General features: G+C 38.6%; 1 pseudogene; it reads left to right on the top strand.

Annotated features, from left to right (window-relative positions):
• Positions 1 to 671: 671 nt before the first annotated feature.
• On the top strand, positions 672 to 1,162 carry LOC101429581 (small ribosomal subunit protein uS9-like; annotated as a pseudogene).
• The last annotated feature ends 17,486 nt before the right edge of the window (positions 1,163 to 18,648 follow it).

Below are 18,648 nucleotides of genomic sequence, written 5' to 3'. Positions count from 1 at the left end.
CTAATACAATCACTTAACCTAAGTCTCCCTTTATGAAGTAAGTCTGAAATGAATCCTCATATAAAGAGTGGGAATCAATCAAGTGAGAGAGAATTAAAAACTGGATTAGATTTCATATCTCTGGAACACTGAACAGAGCTGTATAAATAGTTATAGTTAACATTTCTTTAGCACTTCTTATTTGCAAGATTGTCTAGTAAACTCTTTACATGCCTTATTACATTAAATCCTTGAAACATTCCTATTAGAAAGGTACTGCTACTCTCCTTACCTTATGGGAGGGAAACTAAGGTTTAGAAAGAAATGTTCCTGAGGAGATGGCAAAGGAAACAAGATTAAGAGTACATATGGGTTGAGAAGCAGACTTGGCCCAGTGGTTAGGGTGCCCATCTGCCACATGGGAGGTCCGCAGTTCAAACCCCAGGCCTCCTTGACCCGTGTGGAGCTGGCCCACATGCAGTGCTGATGTGCGCAAGGAGTGCCCTGCCTCACAGGGGTGTGTCGTCCCGCGTCCCGCGTAGGGGAGCCACGCAACAAGTATGCCCAGAAGGAGAGCCAGCGAAGGGGAGAGAAATAAACTAATTAATTAATTTTTTTTAAAAAAGAGTACATATGGCCCTTTTTGGGTTATGGTGCAGCTCAATGAGGAGCTCGTGTCTAAGCCTGCACCCATGCCATCCAAGGGCGGGTTGCAGTCGGTGCAGGTCTTCGGCTGCAAGAAGAGGGATACAGCCGAGGGCACCGTAAACGGGGCAACGGCCTGATCAAGGTGGACGGGTAGCCCCTGGAGATGATCGAGCTGCACACGCTGCAGTACAAGCTGCTGGAACCCATTCTGCTTCTGGGCAAAGAGCAGTTTGCTAATGTGGACATCCGCGTCTGTGTGAAGGGTGGTGATCATGTGGCCCTTTTACGCAATCCGCCAGTCCATCTCCAAAGCCCAGCGGCCTATTACCAGAAATGTGTGGATGAGGCTCCCGGGACAGAGACCAAAGACATCGTCATCCAGGACGACCAGATCCTGCTGGTGGCTGATCCCCGTCGCTGCGAATCCAAGAAGTTTGGAGGCCCTGGTGCCTGTGCTCACTAACAGAAATCCTACCTGATAAGCCCACTACAAGGAGCAGGGTTCACCTTTATAATAAGGGTTGTGGGATTTTAAGATTCAAAAAAAAAGAGAAAGAGTCCCTATGGAGAGCGGCGTCACTAAGATGGTGGAGGAAGGAGATGTTCCAGGGTTCTGTCTCATGACAGAAGTTTTAAGCAAGCAAAAACAGGCAGAACCATCTTTCTCAGAGCCCTGGAAAGCAGTTAAATGGTTGCAGTAATTGGGTAGGAACTGGATTAAGAAGAAGACAGCTTAAAACCATGTGGCAGGGAGCAGATGTGGCTCAAGAAGTTGAGCACCTGCCTCCCACAGGAGGTCCTAGGTTCAGTTCCCAGTGGCTCCTACAGAAGACAATGAGTAGACAATAAGCAGACTTTGAGTAAAAACAACAAACAGACAATGAGAAAAAACAAGCAGACAGTGAGCAAAAACAGTGAACAGACAATGAGCACAAATAACAAGCAAAAACAAGCAAACAGTCAAGCTCGGAGCCATCTTGGAGGGGAACCATGAGGCACCTTTGCTGCCTCTTCCTCCACTCCCTCCCAAACTCAGTTCAGAGCCAGCCAACACTCCCAGTGTGGGTCCCTGTTCCCATTGCCAAAGGGAGCAGAGTAACCCTTATGCACCTATTATGGTGCATGGATGACTGTACTAGTCTGTCTGGGGGTAATCTGAAGGACTGAACCAGGACACTGCTCACAGGCTCACTGTTCCAGAACATGGCCAACATGTAGAAGCAACTCATGGGCAACTAAAATGCTGTAAAAAAAAAAATTCAAATCACAGCTGCCTGGGGCAAAAGAATGATGGCATAAAGACATACAATAGAGTCAGGATCAGGAGGAGGGAAAGTTATTCAGATCCATGTAAATGGAGAATTCCTAGGGCCACACAGGCATGCCCAGGACAAGACACATGCTCAGATAAGCCCAAAGAGGACGTTATCTTGACATCTTAGGCTGTTCTTTAGACTCTTTATTAGGCCCCTTAAGATCTGAGAGAGCATATTGCAAGACCAGTTTGCAAGGAAGACATGTTCATTTGTTTTCTTTTCTTTTTTCTGTTGACTCCTGACATTGAAGGAAATATCTGTCATGCCTGATCTGGATACAGGCTTCAAGAACACAGAGCTCATTTTAAAATATTAAAATGTCCAGTGTGCAAGCAAAGATTATGAAAAAACAGAAAAACCTGACATGCAAAGGAGTCAAGTAAAGCATAATGATGAATGAGGAAAACAAGACTTTGAACATACCAAAGACATATTTTTTTAGGTCCCAGGGACCGGGGTCAAACCAGAACCTTGCATGTGGGAAGCCCGCACCCAACCACAAAGCCACATTAGATTCCCTGAGTTGGTTCCCTCATTTGTTTTACTTGTCATTTGATTTTGTTTTTTTAGGAACCAAACCCAAGACCTCCCACGTAGGAAGCAGGCGCCCAAATGCTTGCGCCACATCCACTCCCCTTTTTTTTTAAAATTGTCTTAAATATGCTCAAATTGCTAAAAGAAAAGACAAAGGTTATTGTTTTGAATATTTTTCCTACTCCTTTCTCTCTTTTTTCTCTTTCTGGTAATCCCACAATGAGTTTATTGGTACACTTGTGGTATACCTCAGATGTTTCAGGCTGTGTTCAATTTTTTCCATTCTTTTTTCTTTCTTTTTCTCTGACTGAATAATTTCAAATCTTATCTTTAAGTTCACTGATTATTTCTTCTGCAAGCTCCATTCAACTGTTGAACCCCTCTATAAAATTTTTTCATTTCAGTTGCTGTTGTCTTCAGCGCCAGTATTTCTCTTTGTTTTTTTTTAATGAATTATTTCTCTCTATTGAAATTCTGTTTGTTTGTTTCTTTTTTTGGACATATATTATTTTCCTGGTTTCCTTTAGGTGAATGACTTTTTAATGGAAATTATGACTTTTTAATAATTTAATAAATTATCTTTATTAAGAAAATATTGACATCAGAGAAAAATTTAAAGCTTCAAATCACTTCTCAGTGTTCTACTTTCAGGTTTATTTCCCCTTTTATAGGAATCTCTATTGCTCTTTACCACCAGCTAATATCCACAATAATAAATTAAGTGTAGCTCTCCAAAAGGCATTTGAACTTTTAGAGAAAGTCTTGAATACAAAACTCTTAAGGACCCAATGGAGAACCTCTGACTATATATTTTATTATTATTATTCTATCTTTAGGTTTTTTAATTTCTTTTTGTTATATAACATATATAACTCAAAATTTCCAATTATAACCACTTTTGAGTGTACAATTCAATGGTATTAATTACATTCACAATATTGTGCCGCTATCACCACCATCCATTTTCAAACTTTTTCAGTCTTGGTGGGTGGAGACCCACACGATAATCAACAGAATATTAAATTCCCATCCTGGGGACTCCTGCTACATTCTCTAATACAATAGCAAGAATCTCTAGAGTGGACAGTTTCTAGCAAAGGACAGACCAATACACTGGGCCCCGGATATTGTTGCTTGTATTATATATATGATGCTTGCTCTTGTGTAATTGAAACTTAGCCTAGTAATATATATTGTCTAAGAGTTATTTCCTGAATGCCTCCCTGTTGTTCAAATGTGGACTCTCTCTAAGCAGACTCAGGATATAAACTCATTACCTTCCCCCCAGTGTGGGACATGACTGCCAGGGATAAGCCTCCCTGGCACCAAGAGATTATTACCAGGAACTAATTAGCAATGCATTTGGTAGAAGACCTTCACTGAAAGGGAGAAATATTAAATACAAATGAGTTAGTATGGCTAAGAGATTTCAAAGTGAGTCAGGAGTTCATTCCAGAGGTTACAACTTATGCACGTCTCAGCAGGATCTCACTGACTGTGCCAGTAAACAATGCCTCAAGCAGGGGTGCTCCTGAGGGTTCTAAAGACATCTAGACACTATAGACAGGACAGACAACCACAGCAAAGTAGCACCCTGTCAGTGAGTCTTACCTTGGAGTATATGATAACCCATCTCCGCCAATGTATCAGAGTTAGACCCATTTATAACTGTCCTACACATGGTTCTTCTATCCCACTTATTTGAACCTATAATAAGCACTGTACCTATCAAATATATGTCCCAGAGACTTAAATTTTTGTTCTGTTCATATGCTACTTGAGCTCTGAATCTCAGCAGAGTTGCGGCTAACACCTATTCTCTAGTTCATCAGACTCCCCCAGGACAACTAACAAAAGGATGATGATGGACAACACCCATTCCAAAGGTACAGAATATTTACAACTGCAAGTAGTTCCATCCATCTGCCCCATGGGATCTAAGGCCCTCTCAATCTGAAGCAGAGTGGGCATCACCATCCCAAAATCCTCAAGATTGAGGAGTGAACAAATATAAGAGAGGAATGTAACTATGGACTAAAGTAAACTTTTTATTATTCTAGTACTGGAAGAACTTGTAACGTTGATATAAAGACAGTGGTCACCATAGGTTCTGAGGAGAGGGAGAGGGAAGAATAGGTGTAACATGGGGCATTTTGGGGGACATTGGAATTATCCTGCATGACATTGGATACAGGCCATCATACATTTTGTCAAAACCTATAAAATTGTGAGGTGCAAAGTGTAAACCATAATGAAAACTATAGACCATGGTTTGTAGCAATGCTTCAAAATCTGTTCATCAATTGTAACAATTACCACACTAATGAAAGATGTTGTTAATGGGGTAAAGTGTGGGAGAGGGATGGGGTATATGAGAATCCCTATATTTTCAATGTAGCATTTATGTAATCTGAAGCTTCTTTAAGAAGTAAAAAAGGTAAGCAGACTTGGCCCAATGGATAGGATGTCCACCTACCACATGGGAGGTCTGCAGTTCAAACCCTGGGCCTCCTTGACCCATGTGGAGCTGGCCCACATGCAGTGCTGATGCGCACAAGGAGTGCCATGCCACATAGGGGTGTTCCCCACATAGGGGAGCCCCATGCGCAAAGAGTGTGCCCTGTAAGGAGAGCTGCCCAGCGCGAAAGAAAGTGCAGCCTGCCCAAGAATGGTGCTGCACCACACGGAGAGCTGACACAACAAGATGACACAACAAAAAGAAACACAGATTCCCGCTGCCACTGATAAGGATAGAAGTAGTCACAGAAGAACACACAGTGAATGAGAGAAATAAATTAGAAATAAAAATCTAAAAAAAAAGAAGAAAAAGAACTCTTTCATCTCCCCAAACAGAAACTTTTTACCCATTGAGCAATAACTTTGCATTTCTCCCCCACCCTAGCCGTGCCCCTGAAAAACCATATTCTATTTTCCTGTCTCTATGATTTTGTTTAATCTATATACTTCATTTAAGTGGAATCACACAACATTTGGTCTTCTGTGTCTGGCTTATATCCTACAACATAATGTTTTCCAGATCGCCTATGTTGTATCATAACTTCATTCTTTTTTACAAGTGAGTAATATTCAATTGTGTGTATGTACCACACTTTCTGTATACATTCATCCATTGGTAGACAATTGGGTTGCTTCCACCTTTCACTATTGTGAATAAATGCTACTATGGACATTAGTATAAAACTACCTATTTGAGTCCCTGCTTTCAATTATTTGGGTTATATATCTAGAAGTGGGATTGCCACTGAGTCTTGTGGTACTGCTATACTGAAATTTCTGAGGAACCACCAAACTGCTTTCCACAGTAACTGCACCATATTACAATCACACCAGCAATGTACAAGGGTTCCAATTTCCCCACATATCTAATTATAACTTATTCCTCACTGTGGCTCATGTATCCCCTAACAGGAGGCACTCAATAGAAGTGTATTCACTTTTCCATTGAATTGCCCATATTTTGAAACTTGGCGAATATAATGCCACATACTGCACTGCATGCTGGGATGTAACAGAGAATAAGACCTGGTTCCTTCTAAGAAGCTTAGTGAGAGATAGAAGGGCATAAAAAAAGATTACAATAAATATACCAAAAATTTTTGGTAAGAAGCTGCAGTTTACTGAGAGGCAGCAAGCCTGACATATTTGAGTTAAAAAAAATCCTACCCGATGCCATCACCTGTTTTCCTTACTTGTAAGGCCAGCTCTCAACCCATAAACCCATAGTCCCTATTTATAAGTTTTGAGATATACAAATAAGAACTTACTCCAAAATTAACCAGTTACAAAACTAAATATTTTATTTTGGATAGTTGCGGAACTAGCTCTCCTGTTATTAAAACTATTATACTAATCACAGGTATTTCTATTGATGACTTTCTCATTAAACCACAAATACAGAGAATTATGCCCCAAAAGGACTAATGAAAAAAATTATGATAATTTTTTTAATTCAATTTTTAAATATACAAAGTCTACTTTTGAAATAATCTAATGTGTGCATGTATGTGGTGTTTAATTAAAATGTGCAACAGGAGTTCCAATCTTCTGGGACATTTCATCAAGTTCTATTGCCCTTTACGTTTCTTGATACACTGACTAACAACAATACTAAACATCATATTCATATTTCTCTTGGTTAAAGTGTGTACATTACCTCAATTCACATTTATTTTCTTGTGTTTAATAATAATAAATTCTTCTTAAACCCTCTACAAAATATTTTAAATTACTTAGATTTAAAGAGTAGCATGTGACAAGATAATCTTTCCTGACTTATTTATCTTGACCAATCCCAATCACCATTATATTTGAACAATAAAATAATAAATTATTTTAATTTTTTAGCTTTGTATATGACTGAAATTAAAAGTTTACAAGCAAAATAGAACTAATCAAAAAAGAAAATTGCTGTTTAATTTTACCTAAAACTCTCTGAAATTCTAAACATTAACAGCATAAACATTTTCACTGATTTCAGATTTTGAGAAACAGATTCTTCCAAACACTTAAATGTTTACCTGACTATATAAAACTACCTTCTTTTCACACTAAGATCAAAGTGGACACCTGTGCATAATAACTAAGCAAAGGTGAGACCTGGATAACTATAATTTCTTCATTCATATGTAAAATATGGTGTGGAAAGAATAAAAAAATAAAAATTAAAAAAAAACTTCTAAGTCACTGTGGTGGTTTGGAACTGTATGTATCCCAGAAAACATGTTCTTAAAGCCAATCCATTCCTACGGTGTGAACCTATCGTAAGTAAGACCTTGAATAGGTTACTTCAGTTAAGGCATGGCTCAGGGTGGGTCTTAATTGTCTTACCACGGTCTTTCATGAAAGGATGAATACAGGGAGTGAGAGAGCACTCGACCTATGGAAACAAAAGCTGAAAGCAATGAAACCTAGAAGAGAAGGAAGAGACTAGCCAACACTGTCATGGGTCTTACCATGTGACAGAGGAGTCCAGGACCAGCAGCCAATCTTGATGTCTTGGTTTGGACATTTTCACAATGCCAGAACTGTAAGCTTATAAGCTAATAAATTCCCATTGTAAAAACCACCCCATTTCATGGTATATGCTTTGGACAGCTTAGCAAAGTATTATAAAATAGTTACCTTTCATCCTTCCTACATTTTCAGTCACTTATTTTTAGGATTCATTATGTACTAGGCACTGAACTGTAGACGAAAAACGCAAAGGTGAGTAAATAATACATGGTCCCTACCCTTGAGTTCATAATTGAATAGTGAACTGTAACCTATTTACATAATTTTAGTCCTATATGATAAGGATAATAATAGTTAACATTTAATGAATGCAAAACATATGCCAGGTTCTGTGCATAGTGGTCTTAATGGCTTATTTCATTTTTTTCTCCACAACAACAAAAAATGTCATTAAGGAAATACTGTCATTACCTGCATTTTCCAAATGAAGAAACAGTACCCTAAAGTAAGAGACAGAGCTGAGATTTAAACGCCCTTCTCTAACTCCAGGGCCCATTCCCTAACTACTACATCCAAGACCTGGAATGTTATGAGGACATAAGTGAAATCAGCTAGGGGGCAGAGGCTTCAGGGCATGCATTTCTGTTGGTTGGACAGTTCTGTTTTATGCATCTTTTCCCAGCTTCATTTTTAATAGTGCCTTCCTGCATGCTCACAAGGGTCTCATTGAGGATGACATACTATGTGGTCACCCTACTCAGAGAGGAGGGGGCATTCAAGCTTATATCTAAAAAAGCAAGCAGGACTTTGCCAGCTGGAGATGGGGTGGTTCCGGGAAGAAGGAGGCTGCCCCGAGCAGTAGGAATGCCAAACACAAAAGCAAGGAACTGGAGTACACAGGAAGTAAGTGCCTGTGCCCTGGGCCAGAATTATAAAACTTCAATGAGATTGTGCCATTTCTCTGATGAAACTTCTTCAGTGGCTTCTCATAGCTTTTGGAGTAAAGGCAAATTCCTTGCAGTGGCCTGCACAGCCCTTAGGGATCAGTCATGTCCTACTTGTCCTACGTGGCCCAGTCATGCCCCACTCCCCCCACCCCACCCCAGCTCACTGTTTTCCAGCCTCACAATCTCCCCTATGGCAAACTGGCAAACTGCAGGGCCTTGTGCAAATTTCTCAGAGAGGTACTTTCCTGCTAATTGCTCCCATTGTAGTATCTGCAGTGGCACCTGTTTATTTCCTTTATAGTCTCATCACATTGGTTAACTATTTTGTTACTTTGTTTGTTAATTTGTTAGTTATCTGACTCCTATGTTTGAATGCCAGCCCTTGAGGGCAAAGACCACATCTGTCCCATTCCCTGCTATATTTCTTGTGCCAGCACAACAACATGCAACATAGAGGTGCTTAATAAACTTTACCTGAATGAATGAGTAACATTAGGTACCCTATTGAAGCATTACACCTCTAAAAGTACTTGCATTTCTAAAGAAAATCAAAACAGAGGACAATGACTAACATAAGGGAATAATTACTATTAAATTACTATGCATCTGTGGGAAAGAGGCACATGCTTTGGGATGACAGTACCTTTCTTGTGTCTTCACTCCATTGATCCTACCAAGGGCCCTGAATATTGAAATAAGAAAAATGGCTTCATATCTTCTTCCCAGTGTGCCTGTGAGAATAGCATAGAAAATCCGAATAGTTTTATTTCCCTTTTGCAAAGTAAATATTACCCAATTATTAAATCTTACATATATAAGATGTAAAATCAACAAGAACATAACTATCTTTAGTGTACTATAGAATAGAGTATTTTAAACACTTGTTGAAGCAAATTTCAAAATAGACTGGCAGGCATATGAACAAAAAGATGAAAAGTTTTAAGGGTATATGAAACTCAGCTGGGAGTTTTATCAAAATGATAACAGCCTGTTAAGACAATGAAAATTGAAAAGCCCTAGCAAACAGGAATTATATTAGGAAGCAAAACACATTAAGGAGAGCATAAGGGATTTTCTTAATGGATTTTAATTCTTTCCCAAGCCTTTGTTGTTATGTGCTAAAATACTTTATGAAGATTGAAAACTAAAGTTTATTTTCTCATTAGCTTTATTCTTTTCCACCGACATACATCAATTCTTTCTTCTCCTGGACCCTCACGTCAGAAATGCTAGAACTAAAATGAATCTGGTCGTTATATTCCCCTTAAGATACTCGCACATACATCTGCATCACAATTAAGTCAAACTTCTTAGAGTACATTGTATTTTACCTAAAGAAGCAATTATGAAAAGAAAAGGCATCCTGGGATAGAATTTTGCTTATTGTCATCTGTAGCAGATTGAATTATGTACCCCAGAAAAACAGATTCTTAATCTTTTCCTGTGGGTTTGAACCCATTGTAAATAGGATTTTTTGAAGATGTTATTTTTAGTTAAGGTGTGGCCAGCTTTATCCGGATGAGTCTTAATCCTATCACTGGAGGCCTACAAAAGACCTCAGAGAGAAAGACACAGAGAAGCAAGAAGCTGGAAGTCAACAGAACCCAGAACCCAGGGGAGGGCGTAGAAGACGCTATCTTGTGCATTGCCCTGGAACAGAAAAGCCAAGCCCAGGGATCCCCAGCAGCCAGTCCCCGGGACAGCAGTCTTCAGGGAGAAAGGATCACCTTGCTGATGCCTTGAATTTCAACTTCGTGTTGTTAGGCCAACCCAGTGTATGGTATTGATGATCAAGGCTGGGAAACTAAGCCATCATCATGTAGAGTTCTGTAAGAAAATTTTCAGAGGGAATAAAATAGTTTAAATAGCCAAATTTCAATTGCTTTCCCTTGAAATGCCAGTACATAAATGTAAAAAGCAATAAATATTGACCTCTATTATGCACATGACATAGGATCTGAAGACACACAGAATTCTAGGCAAGGGTCTCTCTATACGAGAAGCTAAACATTCAGTTAAGTATATATGAGTAAATGATAAAGAGCAGATCAGCTGCAAGATTTAGGTGAAAAAGGAATTAAAGCATAAAGTTAAAGACTGAGGGCTTTGGGATCAGGCAGATCCCAGTTTAAATCCTAGATGCATCACTTACTTGAAGGATAAGTTTCAGCTGGTTACTTAGGCTCTATTTATAAACTGTTCATAATAAAGAGTAAATAAGAAATTGAACCATTGTTGTATATTGAAATTATATTTATGATTTTGAACCCCAAAAAGCCTTGTAAACACGTTGATCACAATTAGAATGTAAACAAGTTGAGAAAAACATGTTTTTGTAAAAAGTGGTAACCAGACATTCTTGTGAGGATATATTATGGACTGGCTTGATCCCTGCTAGAGGGAAACTCCTTGATAAGGGCACACCAAGCAGACTTCTGAGCATAAAAACCCAGTGAGATGCCATTCTGGTGAGCATCAGGTCAAGGTAGACTGACATTCAGTCACTCTGACTCTCTGCTCTAATGCCCGTGATGTGCTGCAAGACTTGCTGACACCCTTTCCATTACACTATGATAAGAGCATCCCACTGATGCCTTCGGACCCCTCTGATTCTGTGCTGGACCAGCTCCTGAGACCTCTTGTTAAAGGTTTTGCTTTATGTCAGCCCTCAGGCCAAAGGACTTTAGAGACTCTGGTATCCTCCGCCTTTAAATATGGTGTGTGCCCTTGACCTGGCTATTGGGTGTTTGTTGTGTTGACAACTTGCGATTAAACAAGAAAATAAATTGCATTGATCACCTAAACTATTGTCATGCTGAATCTGCTTTTGATTCGTGATCATTTCTCAAATCACTTCACAACAATTTTATGACACATGACACCAATATATATAAAGTACTTGGTAAATAATAAAACCCAATAAATGGTGGCAATGCATGTTGTAGCCACAGTGGTTGTCTTTGCTAATGATTCTAGCAGTTAGATGGTAGGTAACAGGAGAGATAGATAGTTTTTAACATGGCCTCGAAAATCTGGCTTATATTAACAAAGATGTTCTTTTTTTGAAGGGAAATAATATAGAAATAGTGCCAGAATGGTGTGAGACTTTACTTATTGTTTAGTGTTAGTATTAAGTAGCCTGCTTTTCCTGGGGAGATGGTTCTAACTAGGTAAACAATGGATAATGGGTTTGAGAGCTTCCATTATCAAGTAAAGAAACTTATCTCATCACAGCCAGTGGGATTTTGGCAGGAAGAGGAAGGGAAAAGAAAATTATTTTAGGATAAGTAACCTAGAAGTAGTATATAACATATATTGAACAGATAAAGACTTGAGAGGTCCACAAAATTAGGGGACTATAATTAATAATCATTTGATAATGGCTAGTAATGTAAAGGAAACATCACTAATACATCTTTCCTTTTATAGGCTGAAGATGCCTTATAAAAATATCCATGATTTTGTTCTTAGAGTTCCTGGCATTCTACCAAACTTTGCTTCCTACCCTGCACTTCAACCCACTTCTTCGATTCTTATTTTCCATCTTTCCATCCCTTGGGTACAAACATGAATTCTCACACTCTGTATTCCTCTTCGAGCAGGCCGCCTAGTGGGGCAGGCTTCCTGGTCTGTTTGAGTTTCACCTTTGGAAGCTACCTCTTGAATCAAGCTTTGCACCCCTCACTAGTCCACCCTGTACTCATTTCCAGAATATTAGCCTGGGTCCAGAGCATTGGACTCCAGCTAATCTAGAAAAAGGAATTGTGACTAATTATGGAGACAGAGGAGAGGAAAATGATAAAATGAACTTCACTGACACAAGCATAACTGGCCATAAGAAATATGTCCAGCTAGCAGATAGAGGTGGGAGAATAAATCTCAGAGAAAATGTCAAGGCTTGGGTAGAAGATTTGAGCCTCCTAAGGAAAGATTCTTGTGAAGAAAGAACAGAATGCCAAGGACTAAGGCCATGATTCAGGTCCAGAGGAGAAAGCATGACCAGCAATAAGATAGAAAATTGAAAGGCAAGAAGGCACGCAGTTGTGAAAACCCAGGAGAGAAAGAATCCACAATCAGAAGCACTGAAAAGAATGAAGAGGTCACAAAAATTAGGACTGATAAAACCCCATTTTTATCTAGTAAAGTTTAATTTCCCAAAACATTGCTTGTTGGTTTAACAGTACACAATACAGTAGTAGTCTTAAAACAATAGAATATCAATTCCAACATTATTTCTAATTTTGAAATGTATCTCCATTGGAAACTGCATGTGTTAGCTTAGCTCATTTTTAAAAGTTTGAAAAAATACATAGCATGCATAATATAGTACATGTATTTTGTTTGTATGTGTATTTGTATCCAGATAGTTTTCTTTTTTCCCATGGAAAAGCAATTTCAAATTTAGTATTTTCACAAAATTATTACAAACATGGTTACTTTGTCTGTTGGAAATTTCAGTTTTTTCTAAGACCTTCCTTCAAACCACCACGTATTATTACATAGGCTGTATTCTTAGCCTATGACTTCCCTTCCCCACTTCAACTCATTTCTTTCACAGCAGTGTCTCAGAGAACTAAATTTTTAAATAAATGCCACAAATAAATTAAGATCCTTTTTTTCTAGACTCGGTCTAAATTAATCCATGCTAAGGATTTCTACATTTCAATTTTAATTTAAAAAAATAGTCATAGTATTCCTTTTCTTTTCAGTATTTTGTCCTCTAATAGTTTAATCTAAAGGTATATATTAATTATGGCAAGACTCTTTTAAGAACTACTTAAATATGAAATATCTACCAAATATAATACTATAATTTCCATTATATTTAAAGGAAAGTATAAGACAATTCCTTTTTAATTTAATATTTTTAATTAGAGAAGTTACAGGTTTATAGAAAAATCATGTCAAAAATACAGTGTTCCCATATACCCATATAATCCCTATTATTACTACTTTCTTTTAGTATGGGTTTGTTACAATTGACAGAAGAATATTATAATTGTACTATTAGCTATAGACCATATTTTACATTAGGGGATATATATTTTTTGCAATATATCACCTTTTATTAACACCTTACATTAGTGTGGTACATTTGTTATAGTTCATGAAAGAACATTTTTATAATTGTACTATTAACTATAGTCAATCTTTACAATAGGGTTCACTGTGTTGTACAGTCCTATGTTTTATCTTTTAATTTGTATTCTAGTAATATGAAGACCTAAAATTTCCCCCTATTAACTATAATCATATATATATTAATATTTCAATGCTGATAATTATATGTGCAATGTTGTGCTATTATCACTGCCGCCCATTTCCAAAACTTTACACTCAACTCAAATAGAAATTCTGTACTAATTAAGCATTAACACCCCTTTCCCTATACCCAGCCCACCCCTGGTAACAATATTCTAAATTCTAACTGTATGAGTTAGCTTATTTTAATTATTTCACAACAGTGAGAGCATACAATATATGTTCTTTTGTATCTGGCTTATTTCACACAACATAATGTATTCAAGATTCATCCATGCTGTGTCATGAACCAGAACTTCATTCCTTTTAAATGGTGAGTAATATTCCATTGTATGTATAATATACCACATTTTGTTTATCCATCCATCTGTTGATGGACACTTGGGTTACTTGTATCTATGAGCAATATTGATTAATATCACTATAAACATTGGTGTGCAAATACCTATTCGAGTCCCTTCTTTCAATTCTTTTGGTTATACATAACAGAGGGATAGCTGGGCCACATAGTAATTCTATATATAGCTTTCCAGGGAACTGTCAAACTGTCTTCCACAGTGGCTGTACCATTTTATATTCTCACCAGCCACGAATGAGTGTTCCTATTTCTCCACATCCTCTCCAACACTTGTGATTTTCTATTCCGTTATTTTTTTTTTTATAGTGGCCATTCTAGTGAGTGTGAAATGATATCTTACTGGAGTTTTGATTTGCATTTCCTTAATAGCTGAAGATAGTAAGCACATTTCATGTTCTTTTTAGCCATATGTATATCTTCTCAGGATAAATGTTTATTCAAGTCTTTTGCCCATTTTTTAATTGGGCTGTCTTTTTATTGTTGTGTTAATAGGATTTTATTATATATGGATATAGGACCTTTATTGGATATGTAGTTTCCAAATATTTTCTCCCATTGAGTAGGTTGTCTTTTCACTGTTGTGATAAAGTCCTTTGATGTACAAAAGTTTTTAATTTTGAGGAGGTCCCTCCCATTTGTCTATTTTTTCTTTTGTTAATTGTGGTTTGGATGTAAAGTCTAAGATACCATTTCCTACCACACGTTATTGAAGGTGCTTTCCTACATTTTCTTCTAGGAGTTTTATAGTCCTGGTGCTTATGTTTGGGTCTTTGATCCATTTTCAGTTAATTTTGTATACGGCAAGAGATTGGGCTAATCCTTCATTTTACAAACGGAGATCCAGTTTTCCCAGCACCATTTATTGAAAAGACTATTCTTTCCCAATTGAGTGGTCTTGACAGCATTTTCAAAAATCAGTTGGGGGAAGCAGACTTGGCCCAGTGGTTAGGGCATCCGTCTACCACATGGGAGGTCCACGGTTCAAACCCCCGCCCTCGTTGACCTGTGTGGAGCTGGCCCATGCGCAGTGCTGATGCGCGCAAGGAATGCCCTGCCACGCAGGGGTGTCCCCATGTATGGGAGCCCCACACTCAAGGAGTGCGTCCCGTAAGGAGAGCCTTCCAGCGTGAAAGAAAGTGCAGCCTGCCCAGGAATGGCACCACACACAAGGAGAGCTGACACAACAAGATGACGCAACAAAAAGGAACACAGATTCCCGTGCCTCTGACAACAACAGAAGTGGTCACAGAAGAACACACAGCAAATAGACGCAGAGAACAGACACCTGGGGTGGGGGTGGGGGGTGGGGGGTGGGGGGTGGGGGGTGGGGGGTGGGAAGGGGAGAGAAATAAATAAAATAAATAAATCTTTTTTAAAAAATCAGTTGGGGAAGCAGAAGTGTCTCAAGCAAATGGGCTCCTGCCTATCACTTGGGAGGTCCCTGGTTCAGTTCTCGGTGCCTCCCAAAGACAACAGAGAGCTAATACAGTAGGCAGGCACAGCAACAAGAGATGACATAACAAGAGACACAAGAAGAAAAATATAAAGAGAAGCACAACAAAAGCAGGGAATGGAGGTAGCTCAAGCGATTTGGCACCTTCCTTCAACATCAGAGGTCCCAGGGCTCAGTTCCCAGTGCTTCTTAAAGAAACAAGGAAGACAAATTAGGCCCAGCAAGGGTAAATAATGAGGGGAGGGGGGAAATAAATATATTTTTTTTATCTTAAAAAAAAAATCAGTTGGCCAAAGATGTGAGGGTCTATTTCTGAACTCTCAATTCAACTCTGTTAGTCTATATGTCTATCCTTGAGCCAGCACCACGTTGTTTTGACCACTAGAGCTTTCTAATAAGCTTTGAAGTCAGAAGATATGAGTCCTCCAACTTTCTTCTTCTCTTTCAAAATAGCTTTTGGGTATTTAGAGCCCCTTGACCCTTCAAATAAATTTGATAATTGCCTTTTCCATTTCTGTAAAGAAAGCTGTTGGAAAATTGATTAGGATTGCATTAAATCTATAAGTCATTTTGGATAAATTTCACATTTTAACACTATTTAATCTTCCAATCCATGAGCATGGAATCGCCTTCATTTATTTATATCTTCTTCGATTTCTTTTAGCAATGTTTTTTAGTTTTCTATGTACAAGTCCTTTACATGTTTGATTAAATCTATACCTAGATATCTGATTCTGTTCCTTGTTATTGAAAATGGAATTTGATTCTTGATTTCCTACCCAGATTGTTCACTACTAGGGTACTGATTTTTGTGTGTCAATCTTGTGCCCTACCAGTTTGCAGAATTCATGATTAGTCATAGTAGTATTGTTGCTGATTTGGAGGAACTTTCAATATATAGGATCATGTCATCGGTACATAGCGAAAATTTTACTTCTTCCTTTCCAATTTAAATGAATTTATTTCTTTTTCTTGCCTAACCACTCTGACTAGAACTACCAATACTATGTTAAATAACAGTGGTGACAGTGGATATCCTTGTTGTCTTCCAGAGCTTAGAGGGAAAGCTTTCAGTCTTACATCATTGAGTCATGTTAGCTATGGGTTTTTCATATATGCCCTTTATCATGTTAGAGGAAATTTCCTTATATTACTATTTTTCAAAATGTTTTTGTAAAGAAAGAAGTCTGGATTTTATCAAATGTTTTCTCTGTGTCAATTGATATGATCATGTTTATGTTTTTTTCCCCTTCCTCTTGTTAATGGGGCGTATTACATTAATTGACTTTCCTATGTTGAACTACCCATCTATGCCAGGGATAAACCCACTTGATCATGGTGTATAATTCTTTTACTGTGCTATTGGATTTGATTAGCAAGTACTTTGTGGAGGATTTTTGCATCTATATTCATAAGAGAAATTGATCTGTAATTTTTTTTATTTTTAAAATCTTTATCTGGCTTTGGTATTCCTGTGATGTTGGCCTCATAGAATGAGCTAGGTAATGTTTTCTCCTCTTCAATTTTTTGCAAGAATTTGATCAGGATTGGTATTAGTTCTTTCTGGAATGATTGGCAAAATTTTTACCTGTGAAGACATCTTTTCCTGGGCTTTTCTTTATTGGAAGGTTTTTAATGACTGATTCAATCTCTTTACTTCTAATTGCTCTGTTGAGATTTTCTATTTCTTCTAGAGTCAGTGTAGGTTGTTCTTGTGTTTCTAGGAATTCATCCATTTCACCTAATTTGTTTAATTTATTGGTGTCCAGTCATTTATAGAATCCTCTTATGGCCCTTTTTATTTCCATGGCATCAGTAGAAGTATTCCCTTTCTCATTTCTGATTTTATTTATTTGCATTTCCTCTTTTTCATTCTTTCCATCTAGCTAAGAGTTTGTCAATTTTATTGATCTTTTCAAAAACCAAGTTTTGGTGTTTTTAATGCTCTCTGGTTTTTCTTCTCAGTTTCATGTATTTCTGCTCCAATCTTTTCTTCCCTTCTGCTTGCTGTGGGTTTAATTTGCTGTTCTTTTACCAGCTCCTTCAGGTGGGAAGTTGGGTCTTTAATTTCATTTCATCTTCCTTCTTTTTAAATGTAAGCATTTAGCGCTATAAACCTCCCTTTCAGTCCTGCATTCATTGTGTCTCATAAGTGTTGACATATAGAGTACTAGCTTTCATTTGTCTCAAGATATATACTGATTTCCCTTTTTTAAAAAATTTATTTAGTTATTCTCCCCTCCCCCCCCATTGTCTGCTCTCTGTGTCCATTCGCTGTGTGTTCTTCTATGACCGCTTCGATCCTTATCAGTGGCACCGGGAATCTGTGTTTATTTTTGCTGCATCATCTTATGTCAGCTCTCTGTGTGTGCAGCGCCATTCTTGGCCTAGGCAGGCTGCACTTTCTTTCCCACTGGGCGGTTCTCCTTACAGGGCACACTCCTTGCCCATGGGGCTCCCCTACGTGGGGGACACCCCTGCGTGGCACAGCACTCCTTGTGCACATCAGCGCTGAGCATGGGCCAGCTCCACATGGGTCAAGGAGGCCCAGGGTTTGAACCGGGGACCTCTGATGTAGTAGGCGGCCGCCCTATCCATTGGGCCAAGTCCGCTTCCCTGATTTCCCTTTTAATTTCTTCTTTGACTCACTAATTGTTTAAGAATGTGTTACATAGAAGGACTTCCAGGAAGATAGAGGATTAGAGAGGTATAGCGCTCACTTCTTTTCCAGAAAAATCGCTAAAGGACAGGCAGAAAATGTCCAGATCAAAACTTCTAGGACACAGGAGACCAGGGGAAGGCTAAGAACCATTCAGAAGAGAGGAGAGAAAAGAAAAGGAAACTGCATGGAGTACCTGTGACAAATTTGGAACTCAGGCACTGCAGTTGCTGGCACACAATTACCCCACCCCCCACCCCACCCCTGGGAGTAGGCAGTTTCTGGTCCTCTGGTCCTTGGCTGGCAGCTACAGACTGAGAAGGCTGCAGGTATCCATTTCCCCAGGGAAGAGGAGAGGGCGGGGCACAGCCTACTACTGATCTAGCTTTTAACTGGTGAATTTGGTTTGCTATATCCCACAGGTGCAACCCTTCCTGGCTGTTATGGTCATGCCATCGTCTTCACTTAGGAGCCAGCAGAGAACTAAAGATAGCCTGCCTTTGCAAATATGCTCCTTA

Source organism: Dasypus novemcinctus, chromosome 1, assembly GCF_030445035.2.
Source record: "Dasypus novemcinctus isolate mDasNov1 chromosome 1, mDasNov1.1.hap2, whole genome shotgun sequence".
Taxonomy (NCBI): domain Eukaryota; kingdom Metazoa; phylum Chordata; class Mammalia; order Cingulata; family Dasypodidae; genus Dasypus; species Dasypus novemcinctus.
Note: the sequence above shows the minus strand (reverse complement) of the source record. Positions and strands in the feature narration are given on the sequence as shown.